The sequence below is a fragment of the Diabrotica virgifera genome, chromosome 1 (assembly GCF_917563875.1).
Source record: "Diabrotica virgifera virgifera chromosome 1, PGI_DIABVI_V3a".
In the NCBI taxonomy this organism is placed as follows: Eukaryota; Metazoa; Arthropoda; class Insecta; order Coleoptera; family Chrysomelidae; genus Diabrotica; species Diabrotica virgifera.
The window spans coordinates 109,625,387-109,644,930 of record NC_065443.1 but is presented as its reverse complement, the minus strand read 5'-3'; the positions used below and the strand labels follow the sequence as shown (position 1 = coordinate 109,644,930).

General features: G+C 31.0%; 2 long non-coding RNA genes across 2 annotated transcripts; one reads left to right on the top strand and one right to left on the bottom strand.

The window, feature by feature from the left end:
- Positions 1-3,495: 3,495 nt before the first annotated feature.
- Positions 3,496-19,068, top strand: LOC126889943 (uncharacterized). Its single transcript, XR_007700231.1, has 2 exons — positions 3,496-3,631; positions 18,702-19,068. It is a non-coding gene; the product is annotated as an uncharacterized LOC126889943 (long non-coding RNA).
- Positions 12,459-14,592, bottom strand: LOC126889948 (uncharacterized). Its single transcript, XR_007700233.1, has 2 exons — positions 14,531-14,592; positions 12,459-13,842 (listed from the first exon to the last, which is right to left on the bottom strand). It is a non-coding gene; the product is annotated as an uncharacterized LOC126889948 (long non-coding RNA).
- Positions 19,069-19,544: the final 476 nt, after the last annotated feature.

The following is a 19,544-nucleotide window of genomic DNA, read 5'->3' as shown; positions in this document are numbered from 1 at the left end:
AGTAGAATAAATATGATCGCCATTTACAATTAAAAGAAAATATGATTGATTTAAAAAATTGTGGCCTTCCATGGAAAGTTTTTGTTATCATTGGGTTTGAAAGTGTTTTTCACTCACTAATATCCTTGTAGTGTACAGCACCAATTCAAGTTAAACTTGTTACTGATTTTTGTGTTTGTTATTGTTTTGTATTTTTTTATGACTGTAAGCATTGTCTATAAAATTGTACAATTTTCCATGACAATAAAGCATATTTCTATTCTAAGTTGTCTATTTCTTAAACCAAAGCATTGATTATTTATTACTACGAAATATTAATATCATCAATATTAATCTCACAATCAACCCATAGAAGTTGTCAAACAAATAAAATATTTGGGAATCATTACATATTGATAATTTTGATTTCTGAAATCAAAATAAGATTAGAAAAAGCCAGATCCATATTCACTAAAATGAAGAGGGTGTTCTGTGGAAGAGATTTGAGCCTTGAAATGAAACTTCGCCTGATGAGATGTTACGTACTTTCTGTGCTGTTCTACGGAATGGAGTCGTGGACGCTGAAAAAGATTGATACCAAAAAATTAGAGGCATTTGAACTGTGGATGTATCGCAGAATCTTGAGAATATCATGGACGGAGAGAGTCACAAACGTCGAGGTCTTGAGAAGAATGAATAAAGAAAAGGAAGTCATATTTACGATCAAAAAACGAAAACTGCAATACTTAGGACACATTACAAGAGGCGAAAGATATGAACTGCTTCGAATAATTATGCAGGGGAAGATAGCAGGAAAAAGTCCATAGGAAGAAGACGAAACTCCTGGCTAAAGAATCTACGGGAATGGTATAGCTGTAGCAACAACAAATTGTTTCGGTCAGCAGTTTCGAAAATATGTATAGCCCTGATGATCGCCAACCTTCGGAACGAAGATGGCACTTAAAGAAGAAGATTGATAATTTATTTATTAACATTAAAAAGATTTATTGATTACAGTTAATTTATTTAATGGAAATTAAGGTAATAATAATAATAATGTTTATTCAACACAAATATAACAGTATACATAAAATAATAAACTATAAAATCTTCATGCGACTAAAAACATATCAAAGTGTATAGTTAATAAGAATAAACATAGGAAGCCACAAGAAAATAAATTTGCACGTAGCTATTATAGCCCAAAGTAACTCCTGTTGTTTATCCAAATCTTCACTAGTCAAAAGCCTTTAAATTAAAGTTCCAGCAGTTTTTCCTTTTTCTACATATATAAAATATCTGGTGTTTGTTCCTAAAAACAAATACATAAATAAAAACTCTACATTTTGTACCATAAAAATCATACAAATGTGGAAAGTACATACCACAAAAGTACAGTACACACTTGATACTCTGACATGCTCGGTAGTCCGACCTTTTGGTTCCATACCTGTCGGACTATCAAGGGACAACTGTATTTTAATATTAGGACAGTTATATAAGGTTTAGGTTAGTTTAATTAGTTTTATATACGGGCAGTTGCCATAATAAGCCACAACAAAAAGGTATTAAAAGAAAAAGCTATAGATCTGAAATGGGAAGCTACTACGTTTAGTCTATATATAAATGAAAGTAAAACAAAATATATAGAGTGCACAAAGTCGAATCAACATGAAAATCTGAAGGTAGACAACCATACCTACGAATATGCCTCCCATTTTCACTACCCAGGCTCAATAATAAATGACAACAACAACACCAGTCAAGAAAAGCATGGATTCTTAGCAGCAATAAGTGATTTTACGCATACAAAGATTTAACGAAAAGTAAGATACTAAGTCTAAGCTTAGAATCTACAAAACAAATCTACACATTGCAGTGATGGTTTGTGGAGAATTAAAATGAACCACGAGCTGGATAGTATTAATGCAGAGCGCAGATATTGTTAGAATTGTAAAATCTCAAAGACTAAATTGGCTTGGTCACTCAGAAAGAATGCCAGATAATCGAGCTGTGCAAGTAATCCAGAGATGGAAGCCCCAAGGATATAGAACAAGAGGAAGGGCCCATAAAAGATGGATAGATGATGTAGAGGGTGATCTTAAAACCATGAACATCAGAAAAGTATCTGGCAGGGCAGAATGGAAGAATGTTGTTAAGCACACCAAGACTCACAAAGGGTTGTAGCACCATTAGAAAAAGATTGAAGCACAGTTTAGGCTATATGCATTAAAACACTGTGAGCTTTGCATATAACCATATTGTAATAAACTATATCTTATACTTACAAGGTCGAGAGAAGTCTCATTATTTTCTTTACATTTACTTCTTTCATCAGCTCTTTTCTTGCATTCTAGATCACCTTTCTTTTTATTGCCTGCTTTGGTAACCCATGTTTTGGTTTGGAATATCTTTTTAAAGTGGCTGGCCTTCCTAATAATTAAGTTTGAATTATTATGTACATCTTTATCATTATTGTAGACATTTTTTAAAGACCTTATTAATTGAATTACATTAAACTTACCACTTATACAATGTTTATTGCATATTCTTTCATATTTTAATTTTAGTTCTGTTCTCCTTATGGCTTTTATCCATTGTTCCCGACTTTGTTTTTGTTTTGTTCGGATAACTATTTACATCAATTTACATTTATTTATTTATTTGCAAGATAATCTGTCAATTGTCACATTGGTGTCAAATATTGAGATTTTAGTGACTTGGCAACGTTGGATCAAGTGTGCGAATTAGCTTCTCGTGTTCAGAGTGCGTCCAGGGAGAGTGTAGCCAAGCCCGGAAACCAGAGCAAAATATGGCCGCCCTCAGTGATCACTGGTTGCCCTAGTCGCACACAAAAATATAAATTTTACATAACTGTCAGTTGTAAAAAGAAGATTGAGGTTATATAGAAACATTGCAAAAAATGAAAAAATGCAAAATTATATTTTGATTAAATTAATGTTATGTTCTTTTATTAGAACTGCTTGTTTTGAGAAAGTCTGAAGTGCCTATAGATAGTGCAATATTGATTCGTAGAAAAAAGACGTTAATTCATAACAGAACAGAAACTAAATGAATCTGAACCAAATCATTGTAAACAAAATTCTGGTCTCATTATGGACGGGCTGCAGTGGAGCTTGCAATAATTGGTTTCACACTGATTGTGTAAAAATATCATTTGCTTCTTAAAAAGCTAAAACGGTATTGTGATAATTCTATAGAAAAGGTGAGAGTTGTCATTTAGGTTCGGATGTGTGGAAGATACTGGGAATAAGATAAGAAGCTGGTCAAAATAGTAAAGCAGAATACATAGCGTGGAAGGAGTTAGTATGGTTATTGTTAATGAAAAGTATAGCATTTATCAGTTATTCTGCAGGTGGATTCTCCCAGGCATAAACTGTTGCTAGAAAAGGGGGAAGATCAGATGAGGATGCTGGAGCTAAACTGGTCTGTTACTTACAAGATTAGTTTTTGTGCTAATTTGCAAAATGTGTTTAGGTGCCTCTTTTAATACTAGTGACATAACCAGTGTTTAAACATGGATTAAAAAATAGTGTGTGTACTTTTATGTATGTAAGTTATACTTACAGTAGACGCCCTCTTAACCGACCGACCCTACACCTTTTTGGATGATACTATTTTTAGATTAGAGGTCATACAAGTTTCATAATTTGTCTTGTGAGTGATATTGTTAATTACATATGTATATACACATCAACATTCGTTTCACTTTATATTTTGACTTAATTTGTTTGAAAATGAATTGTGACCCATGGGAAAAGTTATAGCTGACGGACTATATGTACATACTACTTTTTTGTTTATAGATCATAAAATATATATATTTTTAATAGAGTTACATATGTAATGTCTTTCTGAGGGTGGTTTTAAAGATTTTCGGTTTAACCAACTTTTTGATTATCCGACCTATGGGCAGCTCCCGTCATGGTTGGTTAAGAGAGCGTCTACTGTATATATGATTTCAACTATTTCAAGGAAATAAATAGATTCAAAACAAACAGTTTATTTGTAATTTATTTAAATATTAAATTAAATTTTAATACTTACTACTTTCCAAAAAATTTCATTAAAAGAATAGCACAAATTAAAAAATTATAAAACATATTTTTACTAAAAACACCAATATATTTTGTTCACACTTTATTTCCACCGATACGTAACTTGAAAGATTTAGCAACTAACTTTATATTGTCTGTGTGCACAATAGTGCATACTGTTAGTTTTATAAAAAACTCACAACATTTTTCCCAATCGCACCTAATAACTTCAAAAATAGAATCAAGCTAGAAACATAAAGCATAAACGAACTTATAGGTGTTTAATTCAAAATGACAAAAAACATATAAACGTTTTTTGGACAGAAAAGTAATAGACCACTTGTGCGTTTAGATTTGTCAATTTTAATCAAAAGCTAAGTAATGACTGCTAGGTCTGTATGAATTTTTAAGTCTGTATTACTCATTATTCATCACGAATAGCTGGTGTATCAGAAATTTCAACACCTCTTCTTGGTTAATGTGGAAGAGACAGATAAAATTAATGGAACATTGCTGGAATAAAGCTTATGTTAAGTGATAGTCCATATTCTCCACTTACTGCGGTCACTTTATTAAGTAAGCAGTATCTGTAGGTTTTCATGTGATTCGGCTAAAAGAACTGTATCATCAGCGTATCTCAGGTTATTTATGATCATGCCATTAATTCTAATGCCTATGTTTATTTCATCCATTGTCTTACTTAATATGTCTTCCAAGTACCTATATATTAAATAATATTGGTGAACGTATACACCCTTGTCGAACACCTTTTTTTTTTCATTTCTATTTCTTCTGATGTTATGTCTTCTATTCTCACTACCGCTTTTTGGCCATAGTATAAGTATATAGTGAGCCTATAAGGGTCCGTTTTTCCTTTAGAAGTATGGAAACCTAAAAACTGTTAATTAATCAATCAATTGATATCGGCCCTGGACAGATAACGAAGTACAGGCATATTTGTGCTCTTCACAATTTGTTAGTTCTTGAGTGGTGAATCAATATCTATGAAAGATTTTTAATTTTTGCATACTGGTAAACAAAAGTATGTTAAATCTCCTACTGTAAGTAAAACTGTAAACAATTTAAAATGATTGATTTAACATGTAGTGTTACCACTTTAAATTCTTAACCTGTCCAAATCAACCGGAAACAAAAAGCTGACAAGTTTCTTTGCTAGTGACATGTGAGCGACTTTACTAATTTGATTTTTAGGGACTAATATTTATTTTGAATTGACTTTATTTATTTTTAAATAAGAACACTTATATTAATTTAAATACACAGACTTACTTCATATTATTTATTTACCACACTAACTTACACGAACAATAAACACTTAATAGTATTTAATTTATTAGGAAATACTACACATTATCAAATCTAATTTATATTGTACTTTACAAAATTTATCTAATCAAAAATACCTCCAAATCGTACGCTCTGATACAGTATCTCGTCATGGCTTTATTAGACTTCTCACTCATTCACAATCGTTGCCTTAAATACTATTTACAGTTTTTCTAGAACAAAAAGAATGATAGCGTCATTTACCTGTTAAAAGAGTCTCCCTTTGATTCTAGAATGAAAATAATATTTACATAAAATAAAGTAACGTTTACATGTATCCAGAAACTGGTGCCAGTCTCACTGGAATGCCAGTGGCATGAAAAATAGACCACCTTTCTATTCAAGACAGCGCTGGCAGACAGCTCTGGACTGGCGCAAAAAAGTGTTTACACTTGAACAAAACCCTATACAAGATGACTCTGCCACATCCTTGGTAGAGGAAGAAATTAGAATAATCACAAGAAACTTCCTTGATGGACAACGGATCATCCAAGTAACGAATCAAGACTGCTAAATACCCCTCCTGGATTTGAACGGTGACTGAAGAAACCATGGCCAACAGACTTAATAAATTAACTATTTATGTGAACTAATATAAAATATATTATACAGGAGAGTTGCCACATGGCAGCTTCTACCTCATGTGTTCAACATTCACACCATTTACTTATAGCTTCATGATCAGATGGTAAATTAAATTGTGTATTAAATAAAAAAAACGTCAAAATATTTTTTATACCTAAAGGTGGAGCTGAATCTATTTCCTGAATTTCAGTTATACAATTTTGATTGCTTATGGAAGATGTTTGTTGTCCTTTATATACTTTCTTATTTTGTACACCAATCCTTTTTCTCGGCGATTACAAATTCAATTCTTGTTCTGCATTACTTCCAATCATTGCAGGAAGTATTTGTATTGTATGATGACCTGATACTAAAGATATAGGAAAAGTCAAACAATGAGGAATGCACATAACTTTCCCCTTGTTGCCATATTCTAAATTTGAAAAAATATATAGAGAATAGTCAGATTTTTTTGATATGCCATTCCTATTACAGCAAGCATTTCATTGGCTAGAATTGGTGACGAGTATAATATATGATGTCATGGTAACTGACGTCTGTCATAATATTGGAGGTTACATTTATAATGTCAAATTATTGTTTTCAATTTATATTTGATTTGTTTAGTTTATATTTTAACAACGGTTTATTTTTTAAATAACTTTACTTTCCCTTCCGTATCCTTGATTGGTCGTTTAGGTTCGTAATGGTTTTCTTGTATGGTAGGTTTAGTTAGGCATTAATTTTAAGAAATGTTGCTGGCTAAATGGGCACAGCTTCCAAAGGCCACAAAAGAAGAAGAAAAAATAAACAAACAAAAATCTTACATAACCTTCTATCTAAGCCTTCTATACTATTGGCTGTGAGTTTCGACGGTAGCGCTATCTCGCGGTTTGAAACTTATACTTTTCTGATAAAATTTATGTATGTGAAATATGCAAAACGAGAAAAATAGATACTTATCTAGAAAGACACAAATTATGAACTGAAATATTATTGTAACCTGATTACTAAACGAATACACAGAATTAATAGTAAAATTAATTATGTTTTTTTATTTTATTCATTATAATTTTAATATTTAATATACAGTCGAACCCGCTTATTAGAGTACCGCTTATAGGAATTTCCCGGTTTAAGGAATAGAATTTTGAGATCCCGGAAGATTTCCATTTACTCCTTAATAAATTAAACTGCTTATAGGAATACTTGTTAGTAAAAGAAGCCCGCTTTATCTAATAATTCTAAGTTACCAAAAACTTTTTACGTACAATTTCCCACAAATTTATATGTTTTCTGGTTTATAGGACATGTCGATAATATATTTTATTACTTACTTTATTATGGGTACCAATTCTACCTTCCGCCAAATATTTACCGATCATGAATAGGTACCTACTTTTTCAATTGTGTAAAAATATTCTTATTACTCACCTACCACCCACGTTCGTCACTGTCTGTTAAAAGATTTTTAGAAACAGTTGGTCAGAAACAAGTCATAAATAATCCCTTGTAAATATAAAAATCCCTATACAAATAACCGCTTTCTAATATGTAAGGAATTATTTTATGCAGGTTAAAACCAATGTCAATTTTTTATTTATTATATTTTAGAGCAACAAGTGACTAATACCTTATGTAACAAAACAATAAATAGTATTACCGAGTATTTTTCCAGAAAAAAAGTAAGTCTGTTGTATGTATGTTAATAGGAAAATATATTACCTATATCTACATATTGCATACATTTCATACTTATTTGTGTCGGTATGCATGCACAGATAATGTAGTTTGGTGTTTTAATAAAATAAGTAATAATTACGCTAGGTAGTGTATTATTGACATAAAAAGAAATAAAACCATATACATAATATATGTACATAACGTATGTATGTACATGTACATACATAATATATATTATGTACATGTACATACAGTATGTACATGTACAAAGTGTGTTGTACTATTATGACGTATATTCGGTACATTTATTTCTGCTAGCCACCACTGATCGGTTATTAGAATATCCCGGTTATAGGAATATTTTTGTTTGGCACGAAGGCTATTCTAATAAGCGGGTTCGACTGTATAAGTTTTTTGAAAAATCCATATTATCCGCCATTTCAGTTTGTGAAGTTTATCAAATGCACAAAACAAAACTGCCAAGGCCAACTGCCACTAACACAGCGTTGCCACATTTTATTTCGAAAATCTACTGTAAGTTTAGCTTACTAAAATTTACTTATCAAAAACTAAAATATACTATAAAACTTTATTAATATATTTGTATATAATTTAGGACTTTTTATAATAAAAATAACAGCTGACTAACTAGAAATTTTTTTTATTTAGCTAATGCCTAGACAACTAATGGGCATTGGCATGGTGATAGTACAGTGGATTTTACCAATTAGGTAGCTAGTGTTATGTGTAGTGTGTGTATTGAGTAAGTGTCTTGTTACTTTGCAAAGTCGATGTCATTGTCTCTGCAGAGACGCTAATTGTATCCGAACGTCTGCGGTCCCTCCGGTGGGTACCGATCCCACAAGGATAGAAACTATTTTCATTTATTAATTTATAATAAACGAAAAATTCTCTACCCTGGTGAGATTCGAACTCACGACCATTCGGACCTTTCGATCCAAAGGTAGGAGCGCTTTCCACTGAGCCACAGAGGGAGTTTAACTAGAAATTAATATGACTGTTTGTAAACAAAAACCAAACTTTTTTATATTTTAACTGGGGAACAAAATGACCAACTATAATTAATTTTTATCAGTTTCATATTTAATATTTGTATATAATATTTTGTCATCAACTGATTTTAACATCTGCATGTCTGGATCACATTCTTCAAACAATTATTTCGCATTTAGAAACACGCAAACACAACATTTGTTGTTTTGCAAAGTTACATATATTATAATTATAATATATATTATATAATATATATTATAATGGGTCATTCCATTTCAAATCACTCAATTTTGGAGCAAAAAAAATTTTGGACCTCCGATTTGTCTGAAAATTGGTATATAGCTTCTTCGGGACGTAAAAATAAGATATTTAAGGTCAAAAAATCTTCTTCTTCGTTTGTTTCTCAAAATGTTATTTTATGCGATTTTACAGTGATTTGGTGTTTATTTAGACAAATTTGCATTTTCTATTGTAAAGTATCAATGGAAAAAAAATATTTTAATAGAAGGGACTCAAAAATGTCATTATAACAAGTTACTTTGATTCAAAACAAGCTTTTGATCAAATTTTATAGTGTAGAAAACGTTAAAATACCGTTTTTTACATTTTTCTCGATTCCCAAAATACATCAAAATCGATTTGGCTGAAAATTTGCCCACATATAGACAAAACATAGGACTTTAAGTGGTGAAAAGGATTTGAATTATATATTACAATACGAAAAAAGTTACATGCAGTATTATAGTCAAAAATATAGGCATCTACTGTAAGTACAATTAACTCAAAAATATCGACTTCACGACAAAAATTGTTAGAAAGAAATTGTAATAATTGTAAATATGATTTATTTGGAACAATTTCAGTTCCTACCATTTTTGTCGAAAAGTTCAAAATGGCGGAGATATTGAGCAAAACAGGTTCTCCTTTAAAATCAAGATGGCGGCAAACGTAACGGAGGAATTAATTCGTGATTTTAAATTTAGGCTACTATTGACTCCCCTAAAGATCCGAAAAATAAAATTTTGGGCAGCTCGGCATTCAAGGTCAAATGCTATCCCGACTGGACTAATATATACTGTTGAGTCTGATATTACTGCATGTAACTTTTTTGGTATTGGAATATAATTCAAATCCTTCTAACCACTTAGAGTCCTATCTTTTGGCTATCGGTGGGCAAATTTTCAGACAAATCAATGATGATGTATTTTGGGAATGGAGGAAAATGTAAAAAACGGTATTTTAACATTTTTTTACACTATAAAATTTGATCAAAAACTTGTTTTGATTCAAAATAACTTGTTATAATGCCATATGATGACATTTTTGAGTCCTTTCTATTAAAATATTATGTTTTTCATTGATACTTTACGACAGAAAATGCAAATTTGTTTAAATAAACACCAAATCACTGTGAAATCGCATAAAATACGATTTTGAGAAAAAAAGAAGAAGAAGATTTTTTGACCTTAATTATCTTATTTTTACGTCCCGCAGAAGCTATATACCAATTTTCAGACAAATCGGAGATCCAAAATTTTTTGCCTGAGTGATTTGACATGGAATGTACCTAATATATATTATATTTTAGTTTTCCATCGTTAGCTTCTAACATCAGGCTCACCGAATACCAGAACTCTTCAATAACACCTGAAATAGGTACTGATTGCACTGCTACTTGAAATCTGCAAGTTTGTTACACCAGAATCCAGTTTAATTCATTTCTGTTTAATATTCATCTTCTACGTCCTGGGGCTAGATTCCGTGCACTGTAGATATCTGCACTTCGCTTTCTATCGATGTCAATTGTCGTGAAAATATTTGAATTTTTAGCTTTAATTGAATTATTTTCTAGTTTTGCTAGTTGATGCTGAAGTGACACTTAAAGGGCCGGTTGTTCGAACGCTAATCAACACTGATCACTATCAAATATTTAATTACTGTCACAACTGTCAATGTCAACTTTGGTTGGGTTGCTGAAAACATAATTTATTATAATTATGAGATTAGTTAATCAATTAACATAACAATTATTAACATAATTGATTAATTAGTTTCATAATTGTAATCAATAAAATTGTTTTCAGCAACCCAATCAAAGTTGACATTGACAGTTGTGAAAGTAATTAAATATTTGATAATGATCATTTTTGATTAGCGTTCGAACAACCGGCCCTTTAAAACAAGAAAATATTTGAATTAAAACTAAAAATTCAAATATATTGACATTGATAGAAAGCGGTCGGCGGTGTTAGCAATTGTACACAGAATCCCACCACTGAATCTTATTTTCGGTAATGACATTGGGAAATTGTGACAAAATGTCTAAAAATTAATTTAGAAATGGGGTAAATACTATTAAAAAGCAAATTTTATTTTAGTCATAAGAAAATGTTGAAATATACCAAAAATCTACTAATAAATATTGCCTACTAGAATTTTTTAAAATATATCAAAAATCTACCAAAAAAGTAGAAATCTACTAAATGTGGCAACGCTGCACTAACAGCGCTGGTGAAAACCGTCAAATCCCCTCTCCTCTACCCATGGCGCGCCATTTGAATTTATCAGATAAATGCACAAAACTGCCACTAACAGCGCTGGCGAAAGCTGTCAAATCCCCTCTACCCATCGGCTCATGGCGAATAGGAAAACATGACTGACACTGGGTGCGTTCGGATGACCACAGCGGCTGGACAGCTGAGCCAGCAGTAGCTGTCAGACGTCACCGCTGGAAGTCAGCCGCTGAGAGATTTACTAAGCTTTCCCTATCACAGCTGGATACAACCACTCAGCCGATTTCTGCTGACAGTCATCCGCTATGGTCGTCCAAACACACCCACTTATACGCTCTGAACTTCGCTGGTGTCGCTCCTAGCGGATTACTAATTCAACTTTCACCAGTAATTTTTAAATTTATTATTTAATTTTATCGCTTAATATTTACAACGCAAAAAAGTAATTAAATTGTAATCGATTTTTTAAAAATTTTGCTAACTGTTTTAACATTCTCTTAATGAAATATTAATTTCTTACTTCAGATACATTCACAATTATCGTGTAGATGGCGCTTAGATGATTTATATCTAATTATAATTAGATATTACAAAATATTAAAAAAACTTAATTCAGTATTTAAACCGTAAGTATACTTAAGATAAAAATATATACCACAGCTTTGACCAACTAATATTTTTTCTAATTAATGTTTTTAATTTCAATTTTAAATTATTCACTTTGACATTTATGTCAAATTTCCAGTAAAGGTTTACAGACTTGTCACTACTGGCTCTCGCGATTTTTTAATTATCCCCTCTACCTATGAGCTCAGCGTATATTACAGATACAGTTGGAAAAATGAAAGAATAGGGCTTTTCATCGATTGTCATTTGTTTCGAGCTTCTGTCATGTGTCACACAATATTAATATATCTACGTCATACGTCTTTGGTTTGTATCATTGGTTATATCAATAATGTATGATGTAGATATATTAATATTATGTGACACATTACAGAAGCTCGAAACAAATGACTGTGAATGAAAAGCCCTATACCCATGAACGATCACATCAATCACTTAATTTATGTTTGTTGTCTTTTTCTAATAATAATAAACGTTTGTTATAGAAAAAGATAGGAAACACAAAATAAGTGATCGATGTGATCGTTCATGGGTATTCTTTATTTTTCCCACTGTAGTTATCTTTGTTTCACACTCTTAAAGACAAAGAGAAACAGTGTCACCTGTAGTTGCTGTGGTAAATACATACCGTCGAAAAAATGAAAGAATACCCATGAACGATCACATCAATCACATATTATTCAGATTATTAATAATCTATCTCTCTCATTTATTATTTATGAAAAAAAAACAGCAAATACAAAATATGTGATTGATGTGATCGTTCATGGGTATTCTTTCATTTTTCCGACTGTATATGTTTTTATTTGGCAACAGCGCTTGTTTCCAAACTTAACGGTAGTGAAAAACTAATAAATGAGGAAAAAATTGTTGAATTTGCTTGCCGTCAAGTTTGTACGAGTACCAGTGGGTTATATTTCATTAAATATAATATGAAGTGCATGCCTAATTGTTTAACTTTTAGTTTATCATACTTTAACAATGAATTGGGTGGCTCTCTGATCCAATATAAGTACTGTTATTATTTCCACTAAAAATGGTTACAGGAACAATTTTTTAAATTTTTTGATTTGATTGATATGACACATTTTTAAAATTCTGATCAGTCTGACGTAGAGGACATTTTGTTTGAATAATAGGTTTGTTCTAGCAAACAGTCGAACTAGTCAGCAAACAGTTGGTCAGTGAGAGAACATAATACAGTTACGAGTGCTATCCCCTCTACTCGTGCTGGTCCACTATTCGCTAATGGTTTCAGACCGTTTGAAACTCGTGCTAGAACAAACTGATTGTAAGAAACAAATCACAATAACTGAATAAAACAGATTTTCCCACCTACCTCTATCCAAAGTATACATTTCCTGGCCTCATTGTAGGGAGCATAGTCATATTTTTTCTCCCTAGGGAAACAAAGTACTTTTAATCCCTAGGGAGTAAAAGTAAGTGATGTTGACGTCATACTATGTCATAGCATAGATGAAATAACTTATTAACACCCTATACTGTTACTCTATTTTGTATTAGGTAAGTATCCATACATTTTAAATTTTATTTATAGATGTTGCAAAATGGTAAAAACAGTAAATTGTTATTTTGATTTAAAAATTTTTCATTAATAATTTGATAGTTATACTGTACCTACTTGTTAGTTTTAGTTCTCTAATAAATTTTGTTAGTTCTATTGTTGATTGAATACATAAATTCCTGTATTTAATTATGATTCATGTATTCAATCAACAGTTATATAAATATTTTAAAAATGGAAAAATGACTTATTTGAGGGAGGTGGAAAAATGTATAACATGGGAGAAGTGCCTTTTCCTCCCTTGAATGATTACTGTAGTAAACTAGTACACTTTATTCTTGGGAGGAAAAGGTGCACTTCGCTCTCTTGTTATACAAATATCTATAGGTGTTAAATTGGTGAATAAACAAAAAACCAATATAAATAATTAAATACTTTCGCTTTCTTCTCTAAATATTGTTGGTACAGCATTGCATTTTAATTTTCTGCTGCCATCTTGCCAACTTTTTTCCACATGTCAGAAGTAGTGTTCCTAAACATTCAAAAATTGAATACAATATTTTTTAATGATATAAATATTATAAAGAGAATGCATCAAATGCAAATACTCAATTAATTTTACTTGAAGAACTTAAGTCTGTTTTAGACTATACCTTTTTTTGTTAACAGAAAATGGTATATCAAAAATTTACATGAAATTATTGTATACAATATTAATAGAAGAAGTTTTGTGTATTACATTGTCACATTTTCATATTAGAATATGTTATGTGATTCTGCGCATTACATGCTAAAAAAGTACTTTTTTATATTTTTATGGTGGTTCATGTACTGTTAACCTTGATGTTCTTCTTCTTTCTTTTCTTTTAATAATGCCTTAACCTCATTTTTCTCAACATTTAACCTAGCTAGTTTTTTCTTTGATATTTTATATTACACAGATATATTAAATGATGGATAAGAAAACTCTATTATTATCTGCTGCATTCATTGCAAACATTTCTTAAAAGAAAAGGTAACCTTAAAAAAACCAATGTGACAGTAAACGAAACTAACCTAACTGCGCATGCCTGTGTACTAATAATTGGTATCAAATAGGACATGTTCTATTTTGTATAACATTTTCTGTTAACAGATTTTGTTTTCTGTCTTACATTGTGACAAAATTTAGTATACCATTTTCTTATATCATTTTATGTTATAGTCTAAAACAGACTTACTTCACAAACAACAGCATATTTGTTTGGATCTTGTTTTAACCCTATATTTTTAATCCACACTTACCGTCGTTCAGATTCTTTTGGGAAATAATTCATTTTCACATTATTTTTCCCCTATCGACTTCGCAACCTTTTACCTTAGAAGAAGGCATTTTTCAACCTGAATAATAGTAATAGTAATTTAATATTTCTCGATCTATCTAGTTAAGTGAGGTTAAACTAGAGTAAACGAAAAATAAACAACTCATCTCATCATCTGTTTACCCCAGAGTGCGTCCAGTGTGCTTATTCTTGAATCGAGAGAAAATTTTACTCCCTACTACACTAGCTCGCTTTTCTACTCCTTCATAATTTCTCTCGATTTTAAAAAGCTGTATTCTTGAATCGAGGGAGTAGAAAGGAATGAGAGAAACTGCGAACAGTGTTGCCGGATTGTTGTTGAAAATTTGAACCAATCACAAAAGTTAAATATTGGCAAATGACATACCATCAACTGTCAACCTGATCATTTGCTTTTGTTTACATGATTTTTAATTTTTCGACTTCGGACTTCGACAATCAAAAAAGAAACAGTTTTTCTGAAGAGTGTAGAGTATTTTCCTAAATACAACCATAAATACAACTCTTGGCTAGTTGTTTTGATTGTGGCGTTTACCAGCTTTGCACCTTTATTTTATTTCTTTGTTGAGGTTTCTTAAACTCAACATTAATGGGGCCTTTATTTTCTCTTTTTGTATATACACAACGTTGACAAAGATTTCTCGTGTTCTCACTAACGTTACATGTTTTGTATGTTATTCGGTGTGTCTATTGGTTGTCGTTTTTTAGATATACAAAAACTATAACCTACCTAACTTTGTAGTAACCAACAAATTAAATTCATATTTAGTTTAAAATCATTTTGTTATACAGCAGGATAAAATAATACAAATGATTTTAGTAGCACAAAAAATATGATTATAACTTGGCCACATGATATACTATACACTATGCTAAAACAAAAAAATGAGAGATTATACACTTTTGTATGTATAAAAAAGAATATTGTGAGGGCAGGAATATCTGTACACCCACTTACATTTGATTAAACCAAAGAATACAAACGTTCAACGAATATAAATGGAGAGTATAATATATTCTCTGTTATAACTGATTAGCATGTATGAGAAGTCTGATATCAATATTTGCTCGCTATCCTCTTGTTCTCCGGTTAACATTTGTACTTTAGAACTCCTAAAAAAATATTTTTTTGTATAAAATTGTAAAGTGGGCTAATTTTTCTACTTTAACAATATGTACATCATTCCATTTCATTGTTTCCTCACTGATATTTTTGGTGTAGTTAGCTGTGTTTTTAACTAAAGCTTTAATATTCATGAAATCTCGAAAGATAATAGTAATATAGGCTTTTCCAGTTTTCTTTGCCAAATTTATTATAGGTGTTAGTTGTGAAGGCACATACAGTGGTCCTCCTTTCAGAGCATTTTATTTTTCACATTCTATAAGAGCCATTGTATCGCCCTAGTTTTGGATGTGTTCTACCACAAAGAACTTACGAGTAATGCTTTCAATATGTGTATTTAAGACAATGTCTGATTAAAGGGCATATATAAACTTATTTTTATTTTGCCCAGTGCAATTATCTGAGTAAAATATGATGTTTCTGAGCCCAACACTGAAAGGTACAAATGGGCTTAACTGATTAAATAAAATAAAATATGACGTTTTACTGTAACATGATGCCTCAAATATTTCTAGTAAACAACCACCTATTTTGTTAACACCCCTAGAAGCTACCCTTCATGCCATAAAAAGTAATATCTTTGTTTATTATGTATATCGTAAATTGTGTAATTGTAACAGGCAAGCCCTCTTTTATAAAAAAATCACTTCTGTCTCTGTTTGGAATAACCTGAACTGCTATCAAGTCAAAACAACATACTAGAGTTTTGACGAAGAAGACAGTTTTAAATTGTTTTCTTTTCTAATTGACCTTGGTTCTTTCATTAATGTGAGGATTAAAGCTTTCCTGTTTTTTCAGATTCTCTTCATTGGATAGATCTTTAAAATATTCACAGAAAGAACATGCATTTTTTTGGCCGAAAAAATTTAAATATTGTACTCAGTATTAAAAATATGTATTTCCATATAAATGCTTTTTAATAGACTGACAATTATTATTTTCTGTGCACTGCTTTAGATAAAACCGATACATTTCAGATAAGTTCAAGCCCCCCTGTAAATATATTCTCTGTGTGCGAGCTAAGTAGTAATGAGATTCCATTATAGGAAAAGAATATATATTATGCCTTCTTGTGAAAATATTAATTTCTTTCATAATCTGTCCATGGACATTCAGTCTTTGAATTTTTTAACGTTCAAAGCCAACTCTGAAGAGTAAAATTTAGAAATCTGTTTGCAACTGAGAAAATAAAACGTTTAGGAAAAAAATCAGTTACAAAATGAAACAACTCGAATTGTTACACTTTGGAACTAAAATAATTACCATTTTATGACAAAATATATGTGCGACATCTTCACTGAACGTTATTATAGAGTTATTACCATTTGCAATTCGTAAATATTGGTTTATTGAAGCACTTCCCAACATTTGCCTCGAAACCACTATAATTCAACTTGTTACTCTTTGAAATATCTTTGTATAGATATCTAATAAGACATTATTCTATAGATATGGAGATAGATAGAAACATCCATAAATCTGCATATGGAAGTTACATTATAACATCTACATGTGGATTAAAGGATAAGTTTCAGTGTAAAATGACAAGATCTGACATTCCCTCTCAATAAAAAAACCTCTCTAAATTGTAATTAAAAACCAGAGTTCCATACAACTGGATCAGCTGAGATATTTCAGGCAGAAAAGATTTTATTATGTAACAGAGAGATGCATAGAAGACTTACTATCACAAAAACAGCTATGAATATGAAAATATGAACAACAGCTACATAATATTATGCATCCCAAACATGGACACATGGATATTGAAGAAAGCAGATAGAAATAAACAGACGGTTTTGAGACTTCTCTCAGTTCTCTCTGCTTTTCTAAGGTTATGTATTGTTATTTTCACTCCCATTTTCAATTTCTCTTACATACTACCAGTAGAAATTATTACTCCCTCAGGGAGTGACATTTCTCTCAAAGATTAAGAGAATTTTTTTCAAGAATACAGCATTTTCGGTTTTAGGGAGCCACGCCTACTTTTACGTCACTTTCTCTTACCATTTCTACTCCCTGAAATTCAAGAATACGGGCACAGGGAGAGTGTAGCCAAGCCCGGAAACCAGAGCAAAATATGGCCGCCCTCAGTGATCACTGGTTGCCCTAGTCGCACACAAAAATATAAATTTTACATAACTGTCAGTTGTAAAAAGAAGATTGAGGTTATATAGAAACATTGCAAAAAATGAAAAAATGCAAAATTATGTTTTGATTAAATTAATGTTGTTCTTTTATTAGAACTGCTTGTTTTGAGAAAGTCTGAAGTGCCTATATATAGTGCAATATTGATTCGGAGAAAAAAGACGTTAATTCATAACAGAACAGAAACTAAATGAATCTGAACCAAATCATTGTAAACAAAATTCTGGTCTCATTATGGATGGGCTGCAGTGGGGCTTGCAATAATTGGTTTCACACTGATTGTGTAAAAATATCATTTGCTTCTTAAAAAGCTAAAACGGTATTGTGATAATTCTATAGAAAAGGTGAGAGTATGAGTTTAAGTCATTTAGGTTCGGATGTGTGGAAGATACTGGGAATAAGATAAGAAGCTGGTCAAAATAGTAAAGCAGAACACATAGCGTGGAAGGAGTTAGTATGGTTATTGTTAATGAAAAGTATAAGCATTTATCAGTTATTCTGCAGGTGGATTCTCCCAGGCATAAACTGTTGCTAGAAAAGGGGGAAGATCAGATGAGGATGCTGGAGCTAAACTGGTCTGTTACTTACAAGATTAGCTTTTGTGATAATTTGCAAAATGTGTTTAGGTGCCTCTTTTAATACTAGTGACATAACCAGTGTTTAAACATGGATTAAAAAATAGTGTGTGTACTTTTATGTATGTAAGTTATACTTACAGTAGACAGCCTCTTAACCGACCGACCTTACACCTTTTTGGATGATACTATTTTTAGATTAGAGGTCATACAAGTTTCATAATTTGTCTTGTGAGTGATATTGTTAATTACATATGTATATACACATCGACATTCGTTTCACTTTATATTTTGACTTAATTTGTTTGAAAATGAATCGTGACCCATGGGAAAAGTTATAGCGGATGGACTATATGTACATACTACTTTTTTGTTTATAGATCATAAAATATTTATATTTTTAATAGAGTTACATATGTAATGTCTTTCTGAGGGTGGTTTTAAAGATTTTCGGTTTAACCAACTTTTTGATTATCCGACCTATGGGCAGCTCCCGTCATGGTCGGTTAAGAGAGCGTCTACTGTATATATGATTTCAACTATTTCAAGGAAATAAATAGATTCAAAACAAACAGTTATTTGTAATTTATTTAAATATTAAATTAAATTTTAATACTTACTACTTTCCAAAAAATTTCATTAAAAGAATAGCACAAATTAAAAAATTATAAAACATATATTTACTAAAAACACCAATATATTTTGTTCACACTTTATTTCCACTGATACGTAACTTGAAAGATTTAGTAACTAACTTTATATTGTCTGTGTGCACAATAGTGCATACTGTTAGTTTTATAAAAAACTCACAACATTTTTCCCAATCGCACCTAATAACTTCAAAAATAGAATCAAGCTAGAAACATAAAGCATAAACGAACTTATAGGTGTTTAATTCAAAATGACAAAAAACATATAAACGTTTTTTGGACAGAAAAGTAATAGACCACTTGTGCGTTTAGATTTGTCAATTTTAATCAAAAGCTAAGTAATGACTGCTAGGTCTGTATGAATTTTTAAGTCTGTATTACTCATTATTCATCACGAA